Genomic DNA, 19,356 nt, shown 5'->3' with positions numbered 1-19,356 from the left:
TGTCCATTTTCTCCTGATTATAATAAAGTCATATTCACCGTGGCAACAGCTGTTACCTGTATTGGTATTTACTGTCAGCAGTTCCCAGACCTGATGATATTTTAAGTAGAATTGAGTTATGAATGAGAGATTAATGGCCATGTGGTCCGCCACATTCAAAACAATCAATCACATCAGAAAATAACTGCCTTTGAGATGCTTAATTAGGCTAGAGTAAACAAGACAAAATCACCACAAGACAATACAACTTTAGTTGTCCAGCAGTTACAATGGAAATCTGTATTCTGCTCTGCTCTCAACCCCGTTCATCACAGTTAATCTCTCATCAACCCTCAACCAGGAAAGACTGGCATGCATGTTGTTGATGTTCTGCATGTGCTGTTAAGGTCGAGGTTTTGAGCCAGATGCAGCTTTGCTAGGCCTTTCTTTGCTGCACTTGACCATATTACTGGAGAAGCAATGAAGATGGGACCAGAGCCTTAACAACTAGTACAGTTGATTTTTGTGTCAAAAACGCAGAACATTGTTTTATAACAGACATACCTCCCCATCTTCACAACAACTTTGTCAATATGACTTGGCCATGGTAATTGACCATCCAATGTTATACCTAGGAGTTTAGGTTCCTCAACTTTGTCAATGGTCACACCATTTATACACAAATCCAGTTGAGGTTTAGATCTTAGAGAATGTTTTGAACCAAATAGAATGCTTTTAGTTTCAGACCTATTTAAGAACAGTTTATTTTTAATCACCCATTCCTTATTTAGAATTTCAGTGAGCGCACTGGCTTTGGTTGCTGGCATGTAGAGTGTGGAATCATCCTCATACATGATCATTCTAGCTTTGTGTAAGACCAGTGTTAAATAATTTGTGAAATAAAAAATTTAGATGATTAACGGCCCAAGGCAACTGCCCTGAAGGACACCGCATTGTACATATGATGATAGAGAAGCTTCCATTGAAGAACACTAGGTTATATTGGATAAATAACTCTCCAACCATGTGATGGCAGGTGATGTAAAACCATAGCAAGTGAGTTTCTTCAATAACAATTTATGACCAATAACATCAAAGGCTGCACTGAAATCTAACAATACAGGTCCAACTATCATCTTATTATCCATCTCTTTTAACCAATCATTTGTCATCTGAGTCAAAGCAGTACAAGTTGAGTGTCCTGCTCTATATGCATGCTGAAAGTCAATAGTTGACTTGTTCTGTGAAAAATAACGGATTCGGTCAAACAATTCTCTCCATCAGTTTATTCCATCAGCGGCTGTTAGAGCCAGCAAAGGGCGCTTTACTATTTTTAGGCAGTGGAATTACTTTAGCTTCCTTCCACGCCTGTGTACACAGTAATTTAGGATGTGGTTAAAAATATAGCAAATAAGGATGGCAAAACAGTCTGCTATCATTCTCAATAGTTTCCCATCAAGATTGTCTAAACCTGGTGACTTATCATTATTGATGGATAACAGTTTTTCCACCTCTCCTACACTAACTTGACCAAATTCAAAACAGCAATCATTTTCTTTCATTATTAGATACAGTGGGGTAAAAAAAGTATTTAGTCAGCCACCAATTGTGCAAGTTCTCCCACTTAAAAATATGAGAGAGGCCTGTAATTTTCATCATAGGTACACTTCAACTATGACAGACAAAATGAGGGGTAAACAATCCTGAAAATTACATTGTAGGATTTTTATTTGCAAATAAGCATTTGTTCACCTACAAACACGCAGGATTTCTGGCTCTCACAGACCTGTAACTTATTTTTTAAGAGTCTCCTCTGTCCTCCACTCGTTACCTGTATTAATGGCACATTTTGAACTTGTTATCAGTTTAAACGACACCTGTCCACACCCTCAAACAGTCACACTGGAAGCTGTAGGAATTGCAAGCACAGTTCCATCATTTATGGCAAGCCATAGACAATACAAAGACTGGCGGATGGATTTTTTCTTTGTCGATTTCGTGATCAGGTTTTCTTGGGATTTTCACCACGGAACTCGTTCTGTTATAGTCACAGACACCATTGAACCAGTTCTAGAAACTTCAAAGTGTTTTCTATGCACACATACTAATCATATGCATATACTATATATATATATATTCCTGGCATGAGTAGCAGGACGTTGAAATGTTGCGCGATTTTTAACAGAATGTTGAAAAAAGTAGCTCGATCTCCAACAGGTTTTAATGAACTGTAAAATAAGCATCATCAACGGAGGGAACATCTGTGCACCCAAGATGTTCCCTATATAAAAGAGCTTATATATTATACATAGTAAAAGCATCAACATACATTACAACATACATCAAGCATCCTCAACAAAGGAAACATCTTGGGTGCACAGATGCTCCCTTTGTTGATGACGCTTATTATACATGGATGTTTTTTTTACTATGTACAATATCTAATTATGTTATAATATGACAGCCTAATTTATTCAACATGCTGTAAACTACTGTCTTTTAACAGTTTCATTTTCTTTTTCATGCTCATCACCCTAATAATTATGACACAACCCTCCCTATTGTCATTGGGTTGCACTAATTGCACTGTTTGTCTACATAACCTGGTTCAAGCATTTATGATATTACCCTGAAGAAGGCACAGTGATGCCGAAACGTTGGTGGTTTAACAAAATAAATTACTGGGAGCTTGTTATTTAATTTTATAGCTCACTGTTTAATGTTGCAATTTTACTTCTGAGTTTTTCCACTTTACTGGTGAATTAATCATTTAAATGATTGGCAATATCTAAAGGCTTTGTTATAAATCACCCATCAACTTCAATGAACAATGGAGATTAATTGGGTTTTCTGCCCATGATATCATTTAAGGTATTCCAAAGCATTTTCCCATTGTGTTTTATGTAATTTATCTTGGTTTGGTGATACCATTTCATCTTTTTAAGTTTAGTCACAAAATGTCTCAATCGACATTATGTCAACCAATCAGCTGAGCAGCCCGACTTGTTTGTCACCTCTTTTGCTTAATTTCTATGAACCGTAAAAATTTCAATTCATCATCAATTCAGGGGGCTCTAACAGTTTTCACAGTTAATTTCTTAACAGGTGCATGCTTGTCAACAATTTGCATTAATAATTTTACAAATACTTCCAGCTCCGCAGCTGGGTTCCCTTCCTCATACATCTGACCAACATAAATGTTTGTTATCTTGTAAAGGAGTGTACGTTTTGGCAGAGTGTGGTTCGCAATCAGAGGCAGCTGTCTATTGTTGTCACTGATTGAGAATCATACTTAGGCAGCCTTTTTCTCCCACCTATGTTGTGCTTAATCATTTATTAAAAGATGTGAAATTACATGCATGTTGCGCCTTGGCTCATCTATGACAGGGAGTTTGAAGACAGTGAACGTGACAGAATGATCTACCTTAAAAAGACCAAGCAGCGTGCGCCAACTTGGAAGACGAGCTGGACCGGGGAGGAGATTATGGCAGGGGACAAGACCCGGTAACAGAAGCCCGAGAGGCAGCTCCAAAAAATGTTTTTTGGGGGGGCTCACAGGGAGATTGGCGGTGTCAGGGTTAAGACCTGAGCCAACTTCCCGTGCTTACCGTACCAGTACGTCTCCTCAGTCCGGTGAGACCTGTTCCGGCTCCATGTACGAAGCCTCGAGTGATGATCCATGGCCCAGAGCCTCCAGTGATAATCCATTGCACAAAGCCTTCAGTGACAATCCATAGTCTGGAGCCTCCAACGAAGGTCCCCAGTCCGGAGCCTCCAGCGACGGTCCCCAGTCCGGAGCCTCCAGCGACGGTCCCTAGTCCGCATCCGGCGATGATCCACGGTCTGGTTCCTCCGGCATCGATTCACGGTCTGGAGTCTCCGGAGACAATCCGCTGTCCGGTTCCACGGAAGCGGAGGGGTCAGCATGCGGAGCGGGGGCTACGTCCCGAACTGGACCCGCCACCGAGGATAGATGCCCACCCAGACCCTCCCCTATTGAGTCAGGTTTTGCGGCCGGAGTCCGCAACTTTGGGAGGAGGGGTACTGTCACGCTCTGACCTTAGAGAGCCGTTTTATTTCTCTATTTGGTTAGGTCAGGGTGTGATTTGGGTGGGCATTCTATGTTTTCATTTTCTTTGTTTTTGGCCGAGTGTGGTTCCCAATCAGAGGCAGCTGTCTATCGTTGTCTCTGATTGGGAATCCTACTTAGGCAGCCTTTTTCCCACCTATGTTGTGGGGAATTATTTATTTTCTGTGTGTGTTTGTGTGCGCCACGGTTGCATCCCGTTCCGTTTCTGTTTACCTGTTTTTTGGGGGAAAGTTTCACTTCATTAAAAAATGTGGAATTACATGCACGCTGCGCCTTGGCTTATCTATGACAGGGAGTTTGAAGACAGTGAACGTGACAGTAGGAGAGCAGGGATGGGTGATAACAGGAGAACTTTAATATACACCCTGGCCCAAAGGCACAGGCGAGGCAGCACAAAGCACAACCACGGTAACATGAACCGGATTATACAAAACAAACAAACAAATCCAGGTTTGAAACAAATCTAGCGCAAGCCAGCCTGTAGCGTAACACCCTACACAAAGAACAATTCCACACACAGACATGGGGAAACAGAGGGTAATATACATTTAGTCTGATGAAGGAATGTGAACCAGGGGAGGGAAAACAAGAGAAAACAAATGGAAAATGAAAGGTGGAGCGGCGATGGCTCGAAGACCTGTGACGTCGTCCGCCAGGAGAGGGACTGACTTCTGTGGAAGTCGTGACAACAAGGGAGGATAGTGCGTTTTTTTCCCTACATTTGCTATTCTGCTCGTATTTTCCCTATAAACAATGGCTTGACTTACTTTTGATATTACCTATGATATGAAGGCAGTGCGCTCCAGTGCTCCAACTAGCACACAGCTCGGACACGCATGCATACCCCACAAGACATGCCACCAGAGGTCTCTTCACAATCCCCAAGTCAAGAACAGACTATGGAAGGCACACAGTACTATATAGAGCCATAACTACATGGAACTCTATTTCATATCAGGTAACTGATGCGAGAATCAGATTTTAAACACTTACACATGGATTTTGTATTGTAGATATGTGGTAGGAGAGTAGTGGCCTGAGGGAACACACTTAATGGGTTATGAAATGTAATGTCAAGTAATATTTTAAATTGTATATAACTGCCTTAATGTTACTGAACTCGAGAAAGCGTAGCTGCTGCCTTAATAAATACAATACAAATTGAATGCTTTATTATAGGCTAAAGGTGCATTTTTATGGCGAAAAATTACTTATCGCCACAAAATTGAAACTCACACGACGCCTATGTATGCCAGTTAGGCTCTACACCGGTTGTAAAGCGAATTAATGTTCTTAATTTTAAGAAGTTATTTGGCCACTTTAGTGTCCTCTAATGGAAATTACCATCGGGGACTAATCAAGTCAATTAGTCAACTAACTTTATTAAGATTCTCGCCAGGGGAGAGGTTACGACAAACTCTGCAAACTCAGTACAGGCCGGTCAGAAGCTCTACCAGTGGGCTGTCCCCAAGCACCTTTTAAACTAGGATACACACAACACATAAACATGATTCTTCCTCAGCACAAGGGAGGAGGTTTGGGTGCCAAAGAGAATGTTTAACAAGACACCTGCTCCTGATAATGTTCTTAGAGGATATTTCGGGGCGTTTACCCAAGAGCTCAAGGTTCTCTCTTGGGTATTGTCTGCACACGCACACACACACACACACACACACACACACACACACACACACACACACACACACACACACACACACACACACACACACACACACACACACACACACACACACACACACACACACAGACACACACACACACACACACACACACAAACACACACACACACACACTTCCTCATCTAGTGAGCACAGAGGGAACTAGTTATAAAACATGTTATATTGCAAATATGTGTTACATTATAGCAACCAATGCACACAATCATATAGCCAGGGTTAAACAATTCATAAGCTTATGTCATCATTTTTACACTACAATACAAACCTCATCAAAACATATAGGCCTATGGGCTAGGCTACATGAGGTGTGCACTGGGATTTGCAAAAGTTGCAAAAAAAGGCACGCTCTGTTTCTTTCCTTACTGCACACGCTGGGCATCACTCACAAGTGATAACACAATTTACAAGTGATAGGCTAATAATGTCACCCATTAGTCTGTTCTTAATTTAATCGTGTCTTTAAAAATACTAAGTTATATATGTGTAATTAATTTTGATTTAGAATGGACAATTATTATGCATCTGTCTCGGAACAGAGGCAGGGGAAAACATCTATGCATTTAAATAGCGAATGGAAGATGCTTTTCCCACATGGTTCATTTTCATGCCAGCCAGGTAGGCTATACTCCTGTTGTAAAGTGAAGCGACATGCTTAAGGAAATGTTAAGAAATAAATATAGTAAGCCTAGCCTATAGAAAGCTGATGGGATCCTCCTCTTTTTAATAGAGACCATTAAAAGGCTATTTTCTCACGCAATTGCATAGCCTAAAGAAATGTTGCGCAACATGAGCTCATGGGCTCTCCTTAAGTGTTTGATTTGATTTTTGATTACATTTGCATTGATGTCAAAGGGATTAGAGGGACAATAGAGTGCTGAGTCAGTTAGCAAGTTTGGTAGGCTACTAATGACTATAAGCAGTATCAGAGCTTGGAGAAGCCTAGTTACGGTAACATGGAATTTGCTTGTGGTCATGACTTGTGACCACCTGTGTGACGGTAATAAGGTCACCATAACACCCCTACTAACAACAAAATGCTTATCTTAATACAACATTTTCAGATCAATAATTTTGCACGCCCAATTTTTCAGTTTTTGATTTGTTCAAAAAGTTTGAAATATCTAATAAATGTCGTTCCACTTCATGATTGTGTCCCACCTGTTGTTGATTCTTCATAAAAAAATACAGTTTTATATCTTTATGTTTGAAGCCTGAAATGTGGCAAAAGGTCGCAAAGTTCAAGGGGGGCGAATACTTTCGCAAGGCACTGTATCTGCTGGAGTGATATATCTGCTACGGATGGGTGTTGCTATGGTGACCAGTGAGCTGAGATAAGGTGGGGCTTTACCTAGCAGAGACTTGTAGATGACCTGGAGCCAGTGGGTTTGGCGACGAGTATGAAGCAAGTGCCAGCCAACGACAGTGTACAGGTCGCAGTGGTGGGTAGTATATGGGGCTTTGGTGACAAAATGAATGGCACTGTGATAGACTGTATCCAGTTTGCTGAGTAGAGTGTTGGAGGCTATTTTGTAAATGACATCGTCAAAGTCAAGGATCGGTAGGATGGTCAGTTTTACGAGGGTATGTTTGGCAGCATGAGTGAAGGAGGCTTTGTTGCGAAATACGAAGCCAATTCTAGATTTAATTTTGGATTGGAGATGCTTAATGTGAGTCTTGAAGAAGAGTTTACAGTCTAACCAGACACCTAGGTATTTGTAGTTGTCCATATATTCTAAGTCAGAACCGTCCAGAGTAGTGAGGCTGAACGGGAAGGCAGGTGCGGGCAGCAATCAGTTGAAGAACATGCATTTAGTTTTACTTGCATTTAAGAGCAGTTGGAGGCCACGGAAGGAGAGTTGTATGGCATTGAAGCTCGTCTGGAGGTTAGTTAATACAGTGTCCACAGAAAGGCCAGAGATATACAGAATGGTGTCGTCTGTGTAGAGTTGGATCAGAGAATCACCAGCAGCAAGAGCGACATCATTGATGTATACAGAGAAGAGAGTCGGCCTGAGAATTGAACCCTGTGGCACCCCCATAGAGACTGCCAGAGGTCCGGACAACAGGCCCTCCGATTTGACACACTGAACTCTATCAGAGAAGTAGTTGGTGAACCAGGCGAGGCAATCCTTTGAGAAACCAAGGCTGTTGAGTCTGCCGATAAGAATGTGGTGATTGACAGAGTCGAAAGCCTTAGCTTTGTCGATGAATACGGCTGCACAGTAATGTCTCTTATCGAAGGCGGTTATAATATTGTTTATGACCTTGAGCGTGGCTGAAGTGCACCCATGAACAGCTCGGAAACCAGAATGCATAGCGGAGAAGGTACGGTGGGATTCGAAATGGTTGGCAATCTGTTTGTTGGCTTTCGAAGACCTTAGAAAGGCAAGGTAGGATAGATACAGGTCTGTAGCAGTTGCATTAATTTCTTGGCGCACCCATCCCGTTAGAGCGCCAAATTCAAGTTAAATTACTAAAAATATTTAATTTTCATGAAATCACAAGTGCAATATAGCAAAACACAGCTTAGCTTGTTGTTCATCCACCTGGTGTGTCAGATTTCAAAAAAGCTTTACAGCAAAAGCTATCCAAGCGTTTATGTTAGGACATCTCTCTCAGCAGACAAAACATTACAAACAGCTAGCAGCAAAGTAGATTGGTCACGAAAGTCAGAAAAGCAATAAAATGAATCGCTTACCTTTGATTATCTTCGGATGTTTGCATTCACGAGACTCCCAGTTACACAATAAATGTTCCTTTTGTTCCATAAAGATTCTATTTATAACCAAAAACCTCCATTTGGTTGGTGCATTTTGTTCAGAAATCCACAGGCTCGTGCAGGCCATGATGGGCAGACGAAAATTCCAAATAATATCTGTAAAGTTTGTAGAAACATGTCAAACAGTTTTTTATAATTAATCCTCAGGTTGTTTTTACAATAAATATTTGATCATATTTCAACCGGAATGTAGCTTTTTCAATAGGAGAGAGAGAGAAAATGTCTGCTCCAATCTGTTGCGCATGCAAAACTCCCAGCACCCAGCCATCCACTAACAGAATTAATATTTTCAAAATAAAAGCCTCAAACTAAGTCTAAAGACTGTTCACACCTTGTGGATGCCATAGGGAAAGGAATCTGGTTGATATCCCTTTAAATGGAGGGAAGGCATGCAATGGAACAGGGAGAATCGTTTCTCTTAGGCACTTCCTTGTTGGATTTTCTTCGGGTTTTCGCTTGCAATATCAGTTCTGTTGTACTCACAGACACTATTTTGACAGTTCTGGAAACGTTGGAGTATTTTCTATCCTAACCTGACAATTATATGCATATTCTAGATTCTGGGTTTCATTTGGGTACGTTTTTCATCCAAACATCAAAATACTGCCCCCTACACTCAACAGGTTATGTACTGCAGTGCATCTCCTGTCATGGACTGCGCCAGACTTTCCAGTTCTTGCTGTGAGATGTTACCCCACTCATCCACCAAGGCACCTGCAAGTTCCCGGACATTTCTTTGGGGAGTGGCCCTCACCCTCACCCTCCGATCCAACAGGTCCCAGACATGCTCAATAGGATTAAGATCCGGGCTCTTCACTGGCCATGGCAGAACACTGACGTTCCTGTCTTGCAGGAAATCACACACAGAACGAATAGTATGGCTGGTGGCATTGTCATGCTGGAGAGTCATGTCAGGGTGAGCCTGCAGGGAGGGTACCACATGAGGGAGGAGGATGTCTTCCCTGTAACGCACAGCATTGAGATTGCCTGCAATGACATCAAGCTCAGTCCGATGATGCTGTGACACACCGCCCCAGACCATGATGGACCCTCCACCCCTAAAACGATCACGCTCCAGAGTACAGGCCTCGGTGTAATGCTCATTCCTTCGGCGATAAACGCAAATCTGACCATCACCCCTGGTGCGACAAAACCGCGACTCGTCAGTGAAGAGCACATTTTGCCAGTCCTGTCTGGTCCAGCAACGGTTGATTTGTGCCCATAGGCAACGTTGTTGCAGGTGATGGCTGGTGAAGACCTGCCTTACGACAGGCCCACAAGTCCTCAGTCCAGCATCTCTCAGCCTATTGCGGACAGTCTGAGCACTGATGGAGGGATTGTGTGTTCCTGGTGTACCCCTGGGCAGTTTTGTTGCCATCCTGTAACTGTCCCGCAGGTGTGATGTTTGGATGTACCGATCCTGTGCAAGTGTTGATTCACGTGGTCTGCCACTGCGAGGATGATCAGCTGTCCATCCTGTCTTCCTGTAGCGCTGTCTTAGGAGTCTCACAGTACGCTCTTTGCAATGTATTGCCCTGGCCACATCTGCAGTCCTCATGCCTCCTTGTAGCATGCCTAAGGCACGTTCACGCAGATGTGCAGGGACCCTGGGCATCTTTCTTTTGGTCAGTAGAAAGGCCTCTTTAGTGTCCTAAGTTTTCATAACTGACCTTAATTGCCTACGGTCTGTAAGCTGTTAGTGTCTTAACGACCGTTCCACAGGTGCATGTTCATTAATTGTTTATGTTTCACTGAACAAGCTTTGGAACAAGCTTTAAACACTTAACAATGAAGATCTTTGAAGTTATTTGGATTTTTACGAATTATCTTTGATAGAAAGGGTCCTGAAAAAGGGAAGTAAATTTTTTTGCTGAGTTTATGTATTTTATTTACTGACAAATAAAATCAATCAATTCATCAATCCAAACTGTGCAGCGGCCAAATGATGAATGGAAAGAAACATCTGTTGCAAAATGCCAAAAGGTTTAATGACATTCGGAGATTGTCAAGCCAAGCCTTCTATGTTGGGTAAGCCTACAAGGTAGGGAGGGATGTACACTATATAGACAAGAGTATGTGGACATCCCTTCAAATTAATGGATTCAGCTATTTCAGCCACACCCATTGCTAACAAGTGTATAATATTGAACACACAGCCATGCAATCTACATAGACAAACATTGGCAGTAGAATGGGCTTACTGAAGAGCTCAGTGACTTTCAACATGGCACCGTCATAAGAAGTCACCTTTCCAACAAATCAGTTCGTCATATTTCTGCCCTGCGAGAGCTGCCTCGGTCAACTATAAGTTATTGTGAAGTAGAATCGTATAGGTGCAACAACGGCTCAACTGCGAAGTGGTAGGTCACACGAGCTCAAAGAATGGATACGGCAAATGCTGAAGTGAGTAGCTCGTAAAAATGGTCTGTTCTCGGTTGCAACACTCACTACCGAGTTCCAAACTGCCCCTAGAAGAAACATCAGCACAAGAACTGCTCATCAGGAGCTTCATGAAATTAGTTTCCATGGACGAGCAGCCGCACACAAGCCTAAGATCACCATACACATTGCCAAGAGTCATCTGGAGTGGTGTAAAACTCGCCACCATTAGACTCTGGAGCAGTGGAAACGCGTTCTCTGGAGTGATGAATCACGCTTCACCATCTGGCAGTCCGACGGACTAATCTGGGTTGGCAGATGCCAGGAGAATGCTACCTACCCGAATGCATAGTGCTAACTGTAAAATTTAGTGGAGGAGGAACAATGGTCTGGTGCTGTTCTTAATGGTTCGGCTTGGCCCCTTAGTTCCAGTGAAAGGAAATCTTGACGCTACAGCATACAATTACATTCTAGACGATTCTGTACTTCCAACTTTGTGGTAACAGTTCGGGGAAGGTTTTTTTTCTGTTTCAGAATGCCATTGCCTCTGTGCACAAAGCGAGGGTTGGAGCGAGCGGTCGCATCTACACTTCGGTCCGCAGGTAGTGTAACTTTTCATTACATTTCATTATAGTACAACGGTTTGATTTGTCTAACCTTAGCAATTTCTTCTTAGCTAGCTACATAGCCGTCTTTGTATCAAAGATAATTGCGTAATTATCGTATTTCGTCGTCCTAACGTAGTCTACACTGCTATCTGCCCAGCAGCTAGCTAACGTCCACCGCCTACCGATTACCAGCACTGTAGTAACTATTACACTCAACTGAACGACTTGATTAGTGTAGTGTTAGCTAGCTACATAGTTGTCTTTGCTGTCTTCGTATCCAAGATAATTGTGTAGTTTAGAGTGTGTAGACTTAGAGTGATTATCTTAATTTACCGAGGTTAGCTAGCCAGCTATTTGTCGTCCTTAACGTAGGAGATACTGCTAGCTAGCTAGCCAACAGCCAGCCAACGTCTACCGAATAGAACGTCAACAACCCGGTCAACATTCCGCTTCGCTCCACAGGTAGTATCACATTTTCATTTCACTTCATTACAGTACAACGGTTTGATTTGTTTGATCGTAGCTAGCTAGCTACATAGCCGTCTTTGTATCAAAGACAATTGTGTAGTCTAGAGCGATTTTCTAGGTTAGCTAGCCAGCTATTGTCGTTCTTTTAACGTAACATAACGTAATCAACACTGCTAGCTAGCCAGCTAGCCCCCGAATAGCAGCACTGTAGAAACTATTACACTCAACGGAACGACTTGATTAGTGTAGTGTCAACAACGCAGCCACTGCCAGCTAGCCTACAAAGTCAACAACGCAGCCACTGCCAGCTAGCCTACTCCAGCAGTACTGTATCATTTCAATCATTTTAGTCAATAAGATTCTTGCTACGTAAGCTTAACTTTCTGAACATTCGAGACGTGTAGTCCACTTGTCATTCCAATCTCCTTTGCATTAGCGTAGCCTCTTCTGTAGCCTGTCAACTATGTGTCTATCTATCCCTGTTCTCTCCTCTCTGCACAGACCATACAAACGCTCCACACCGCATGGCCGCGGCCACCCTAATCTGGTGGTCCCAGCGCGCACGACCCACGTGGAGTTCCAGGTCTCCGGTAGCCTCTGGAACTGCCGATCTGCGGCCAACAAGGCAGAGTTCATCTCAGCCTATGCCTCCCTCCAGTCCCTCGACTTCTTGGCACTGATGGAAACATGGATCACCACAGATAACACTGCTACTCCTACAGCTCTCTCTTCGTCCGCCCACGTGTTCTCGCACACCCCGAGAGCTTCTGGTCAGCGGGGTGGTGGCACCGGGATCCTCATCTCTCCCAAGTGGTCATTCTCTCTTTCTCCCCTTACCCATCTGTCTATCGCCTCCTTTGAATTCCATGCTGTCACAGTTACCAGCCCTTTCAAGCTTAACATCCTTATCATTTATCGCCCTCCAGGTTCTCTCGGAGAGTTCATCAATGAGCTTGATGCCTTGATAAGCTCCTTTCCTGAGGACGGCTCACCTCTCACAGTCCTGGGCGACTTTAACTTCTTGAAACTCCCCATCCCGGATCCGGGTTTGTGACTAAAGCCTCAGGCTCATTAGCATAACGCAACGTTAACGATTTCTGAAAATCGCAAATAAAATGAAAATAATGCGTCTGCTCTCAAGCTTAGCCTTTTCTTAACAACACTGTCATCTCAGATTTTCAAAATATGCTTTTGAACCATAGAAATTGACTAATTTGTGTAAGAGTATGCAAAGCTAGCATAGCATTTTGAGTAGCATTTAGCATGCAACATTTTCACAAAAACCAGATAACCAAATAAATAAAATCATTTACCTTTGAAGAGCTTCTGATGTTTTCAATGAGGAGACTCTCAGTTACATACCAAATGCGCAGTGTTTCCTGAAAGCGTCTGTGTGTAGGAGAAATCGTTCCGTTTTCTACATTGCGTCTGGCTACCGAAACGAACCGAAAATTCAGTCACCTACAACGTAAAACTTTTCCGGATTAACTACATAATATCGACCAAAACATGGCAAACGTTGTTTGGAATCAATCCTCAAGGTGTTTTTTCACATATCTCTTCATTGACATGCAGTTCGTGGAAGCTTGCTTTCCTCTCTGTATCGCATGGAAAAATACTGGCAGGTGACTTTTGCGCACCAATTTCGGCGCAGGACACCGGGCGGACACCTGGTAAATGTGGTCTCTTATGGTCAATCTTCCAATGATCTGCCCACAAATACGTCACAATGCTGCAGACACCTTGGGGAAACGACAGAAAGGGTTGACTCACTCCTCTCGCATTCACAGCCATATAAGGAGACAATGGAAAACAGAGCCTCAAAAATCCTTGTCATTTCCTGGATGCCATCTCATCTTGGTTTTGCCTGAAGCTCACGTTCTAGGGCACGCACAGATAATATCTTTGTATTTCTGGACACGTCAGAGTGTTTTCTTTCGAATGGTAGCAATTATATGCATAGTCGAGCATCTTTTTGTGACAAAATATCTTGTTTAAAACGGGAACGTTTTTCATCCAAAAATGAAATAGCGCCCCCATAGATGTAAGAGGTTAACCTCCCCACGTCTACCTTTGACTCATTCCTCTCTGCCTCCTTCTTTCCACTCCTCTCCTCTTTTGACCTCACCCTCTCACCTTCCCCCCCTACTCACAAGGCAGGCAATACGCTCGACCTCATCTTTACTAGATGCTGGTCTTCCACTAACCTCATTGCAACTCCCCTCCAAGTCTCCGACCACTACCTTGTATCCTTTTCCCTCTCGCTCTCATCCAACACTTCCCACACTGCCCCTACTCGGATGGTATCGCGCCGTCCCAACCTTCGCTCTCTCTCCCCCGCTACTCTCTCCTCTTCCATCCTATCATCTCTTCCCTCTGCTCAAACCTTCTCCAACCTATCTCCTGATTCTGCCTCCTCAACCCTCCTCTCTTCCCTTTCTGCATCCTTTGACTCTCTATGTCCCCTATCCTCCAGGCCGGCTCGGTCCTCCCCTCCCGCTCCGTGGCTCGACGACTCATTGCGAGCTCACAGAACAGGGCTCCGGGCAGCCGAGCGGAAATGGAGGAAAACTCGCCTCCCTGCGGACCTGGCATCCTTTCACTCCCTCCTCTCTACATTTTCCTCCTCTGTCTCTGCTGCTAAAGCCACTTTCTACCACTCTAAATTCCAAGCATCTGCCTCTAACCCTAGGAAGCTCTTTGCCACCTTCTCCTCCCTCCAGAATCCTCCTCCCCCTCCCCCCCCTCTCTGCAGATGACTTCGTCAACCATTTTGAAAAGAAGGTCGACGACATCCGATCCTCGTTTGCTAAGTCAAACGACACCGCTGGTTCTGCTCACACTGCCCTACCCTGTGCTCTGACCTCTTTCTCCCCTCTCTCTCCAGATGAAATCTCGCTTCTTGTGACGGCTGGCCGCCCAACAACCTGCCCGCTTGACCCTATCCCCTCCTCTCTTCTCCAGACCAGTTCCGGAGACCTTCTCCCTTACCTCACCTCGCTCATCAACTCATCCCTGACCGCTGGCTACGTCCCTTCCGTCTTCAAGAGAGCGAGAGTTGCACCCCTTCTGAAAAAACCTACACTGGATCCCTCCGATGTCAACAACTACAGACCAGTATCCCTTCTTTCTTTTCTCTCCAAAACTCTTGAACGTGCCGTCCTTGGCCAGCTCTCCCGCTATCTCTCTCAGAATGACCTTCTTGATCCAAATCAGTCAGGTTTCAAGACTAGTCATTCAACTGAGACTGCTCTTCTCTGTATCACGGAGGCGCTCCGCACTGCTAAAGCTAACTCTCTCTCCTCTGCTCTCATCCTTCTAGACCTATCGGCTGCCTTCGATACTGTGAACCATCAGATCCTCCTCTCCACCCTCTCCGAGTTGGGCATCTCCGGCGCGGCCCACGCTTGGATTGCGTCCTACCTGACAGGTCGCTCCTACCAGGTGGCGTGGCGAGAATCTGTCTCCTCACCACGCGCTCTCACCACTGGTGTCCCCCAGGGCTCTGTTCTAGGCCCTCTCCTATTCTCGCTATACACCAAGTCACTTGGCTCTGTCATAACCTCACATGGTCTCTCCTATCATTGCTATGCAGACGACACACAATTAATCTTCTCCTTTCCCCCTTCTGATGACCAGGTGGCGAATCGCATCTCTGCATGTCTGGCAGACATATCAGTGTGGATGACGGATCACCACCTCAAGCTGAACCTCGGCAAGACGGAGCTGCTCTTCCTCCCGGGGAAGGACTGCCCGTTCCATGATCTCGCCATCACGGTTGACAACTCCATTGTGTCCTCCTCCCAGAGCGCCAAGAACCTTGGCGTGATCCTGGACAACACCCTGTCGTTCTCAACTAACATCAAGGCGGTGGCCCGTTCCTGTAGGTTCATGCTCTACAACATCCGCAGAGTACGACCCTGCCTCACACAGGAAGCGGCGCAGGTCCTAATCCAGGCACTTGTCATCTCCCGTCTGGATTACTGCAACTCGCTGTTGGCTGGGCTCCCTGCCTGTGCCATTAAACCCCTACAACTCATCCAGAACGCCGCAGCCCGTCTGGTGTTCAACCTTCCCAAGTTCTCTCACGTCACCCCGCTCCTCCGCTCTCTCCACTGGCTTCCAGTTGAAGCTCGCATCCGCTACAAGACCATGGTGCTTGCCTACGGAGCTGTGAGGGGAATGGCACCGCAGTACCTCCAGGCTCTGATCAGGCCCTACACCCAAACAAGGGCACTGCGTTCATCCACCTCTGGCCTGCTCGCCTCCCTACCACTGAGGAAGTACAGTTCCCGCTCAGCCCAGTCAAAACTGTTCGCTGCTCTGGCCCCCCAATGGTGGAACAAACTCCCTCACGACGCCAGGACAGCGGAGTCAATCACCACCTTCCGGAGACACCTGAAACCCCACCTCTTTAAGGAATACCTAGGATAGGACAAAGTAATCCTTCTCACCCCCCCTTAAATGATTTAGATGCACTATTGTAAAGTGGCTGTTCCACTGGATGTCATAAGGTGAATTCACCAATTTGTAAGTCGCTCTGGATAAGAGCGTCTGCCAAATGACTTAAATGTAAATGTAAATGCATAGAGAAATGGTTTGTCGAGATCAGTGTGGAAGAACTTGACTGAATCACCCAACATTAGTGCCGACCTCACTAATGCTCTTGTGGCTGAATGGAAGCATGTCCCTGCAGCAATGTTCCAATGTCTAGTGGAAAGCCTTCCCAGAAGAGGGGAGGCTGTTATACATTTACATTACATTTAAGTCATTTAGCAGACGCTCTTATCCAGAGCGACTTACAAATTGGTGAATTCACCTTCTGACATCCAGTGGAACAGCCACTTTACAATAGTGCATCTAAATCATTAAGGGGGGGGGGGGGGTGGTGAGAAGGATTACTTATCCTATCCTAGGTATAGCAGCAAAGGGGGGACCAACTCCATATTAATGCCCATGATTTTGGAATGAGATGTTCGACAAGCAGGTGTCCACATACTTTTGGTCATGGTGTGTATTTTATGTTTGTCGAGATTGACATAGTCTATTTATTATGGTGTTGAAAACATAAACCATACTGAAGTGCCCAAAGTCGGTATGCTTTGTTTATTCGTTGTGTGGTGCATTTGACCAGAAACCTGTTGGTGGAAAATTCATTGCATATATTTTATATAATTATAAACATGGCATCAAAATGTTCAAAATCAGATATCCCCCAAGCTGATCATTATATGCATCCACCTCTGATTGTAGTGTAATGGAACAGGCAGGGAGAGTGAGCTCGTCTGTGGTGGTCGGCTAACCTTCTGGCCAATTGCCCTGTTTGGCATCGACTGTGCCACCAAAGCATGCTGAAGTCGCAAAGTCGATATCCACATTTAGAAGCATAGGGTCGCTACAGTTATTGTTATTTGTGGTCGTAAACATTATTGAGTAAATTCTATGAGGGGGGAAGGTGTTCCATTTATATTAGCGCACAAGAGCAGGGTAATGTGAAAATATTGTTTACGTTATGGAGGGGGTGCATTTCTTTTTTATGACACCTTGAGTTAGACCAGCGCCTCTCCCCCAGTACATTTTGAAATGTCCCTTATGATAAGGTAAATAAGGCATTCACTTTGATAGGAATGCACATATGTACAAAGTAATTATTAGTAAGGAAAACAACAAAAGACAAATGTTCACATGCTCAGAACTGGTGAGTGATGTCGCACCCAAAATGGCAGGGAATGTTGTACACCTCTTCAACAACAGAGTCCTGAGAAATCATCTTGTATGATCTCTAGTAAATTACTTTAGGCCCAACCTTTGGTCATTTGGTTATTTCTGTTATTGCCACAATGTTATGGTCACTACGTCATGGGTCCCTCCAGAACGTTCATTACGCACACCTGGCCCCTATTCCCAATAAATAGTAATTGTATAAGTGTGCCCTTGGTTTATCAATGTCCTGTCAAATATTGTTACAAAGTCTGTTGCTGCGAGTACCTGTGCTGTGTGTTTTGGTTTTCACACCATTGTGGATTGCGCAGATGATTACGGGTCTCGTCCCATGTTTTAATCGTTGTGAGCTTGTGTTATTTTTTCGAGGTGCTCCTCGCTCTCTTGTTTGGGTTTCTACCCTGTGTTTTATATAGTGTTTGTTTGGTCTCCATCCCCGTGCCTTTACACAGCAGGCCGTAATCGTGACACACGACCACCAATGGGAACAAAGAGAAGACATGATATTGGATATGATATGAGAGAAGATATGATAAATACAAGTGGATGTCAGAGATCCAACCCTATTGGTATGCACTCTAGCTGGTTGAGTGATAACCTGGGTCATATTATAGGCATTAGTCACCGTTCGAAGCTTCGTCTTGAGAGGACAGCTATCTGTTAACCAGTCGATGTTCAGGTCACCCTGAAAATGAGCCTCTCTGTTAACATCACATACACTATCAAGCATTGCACACATATTATCCAAATACTGACTGTTAGCACTTGGCGGCCTATAGCAGCACCCCAAAATAAGGGGATTTAGATGTGGCAGGTGAACTTGTAACCACGACACTTCAACAACATTTGACATGAGATGCCCATCTAAGCAGGAATATGGCTCTGAACATATAAAGCAACACCTCACCATAGGCATTCCGGTCTTTTTGGTAGATGTCATATCCTTATATTGCTACTGATGTATCATCAAAGGAATTATCTAAGTGTGTTTCAGAGTATATGAATGTGAGCAAGTTATTGATTTTATTGACCTTACTTCTAAGGCTACATATATTCATACCCTTTCTTGGGTAGCTTATCGAAGATAGACATAATATGAAGAAGAAAATAAAAGTAAAATAAAAAATATAAACATTGTTTAGCTAATAGTGTCAGTCAATCAGGCACTCGTTAGTGACAGTTGTTGTGTGTGATGTTGGGCTGAAGCTACTCAATCAATCAATCAATCAATCAATCAATCAATTAATCAAATGTATTTATATAGCCCTTTTTTACATCAGCCGATGTCATAAAGTGCTATACAAAAACCCAGCTCAAAACCCCAAACAGCAAGTAATGCAGAACTTGTCCGTGTCGACCAATTAGGGTTTCCAATCTCTCCAAAAGAATGTCATGATCGATGGTGTCAAAAGTGGCACTAAGGTCTAGGAGCATGAGGACTGGTGCACAGTCACGATCATACGCCATTAAAAGGTCATTTACCACCTTCACGAGGATCGAGAGCAGTTTATTATGTTCAACATGGGATAGCCAAGCACAGGAAGCAGCTATTTCAGTAATTTAGTTGGAATAGGGTCCAGTACAGTATGCATCTTGAAGGTTCAGAGGCCATTACTATTTTCATGAATGTCT

This window comes from Oncorhynchus masou, chromosome 33 (genome assembly GCF_036934945.1).
Source record: "Oncorhynchus masou masou isolate Uvic2021 chromosome 33, UVic_Omas_1.1, whole genome shotgun sequence".
Classification (NCBI taxonomy): domain Eukaryota; kingdom Metazoa; phylum Chordata; class Actinopteri; order Salmoniformes; family Salmonidae; genus Oncorhynchus; species Oncorhynchus masou.
Note: the sequence above shows the minus strand (reverse complement) of the source record.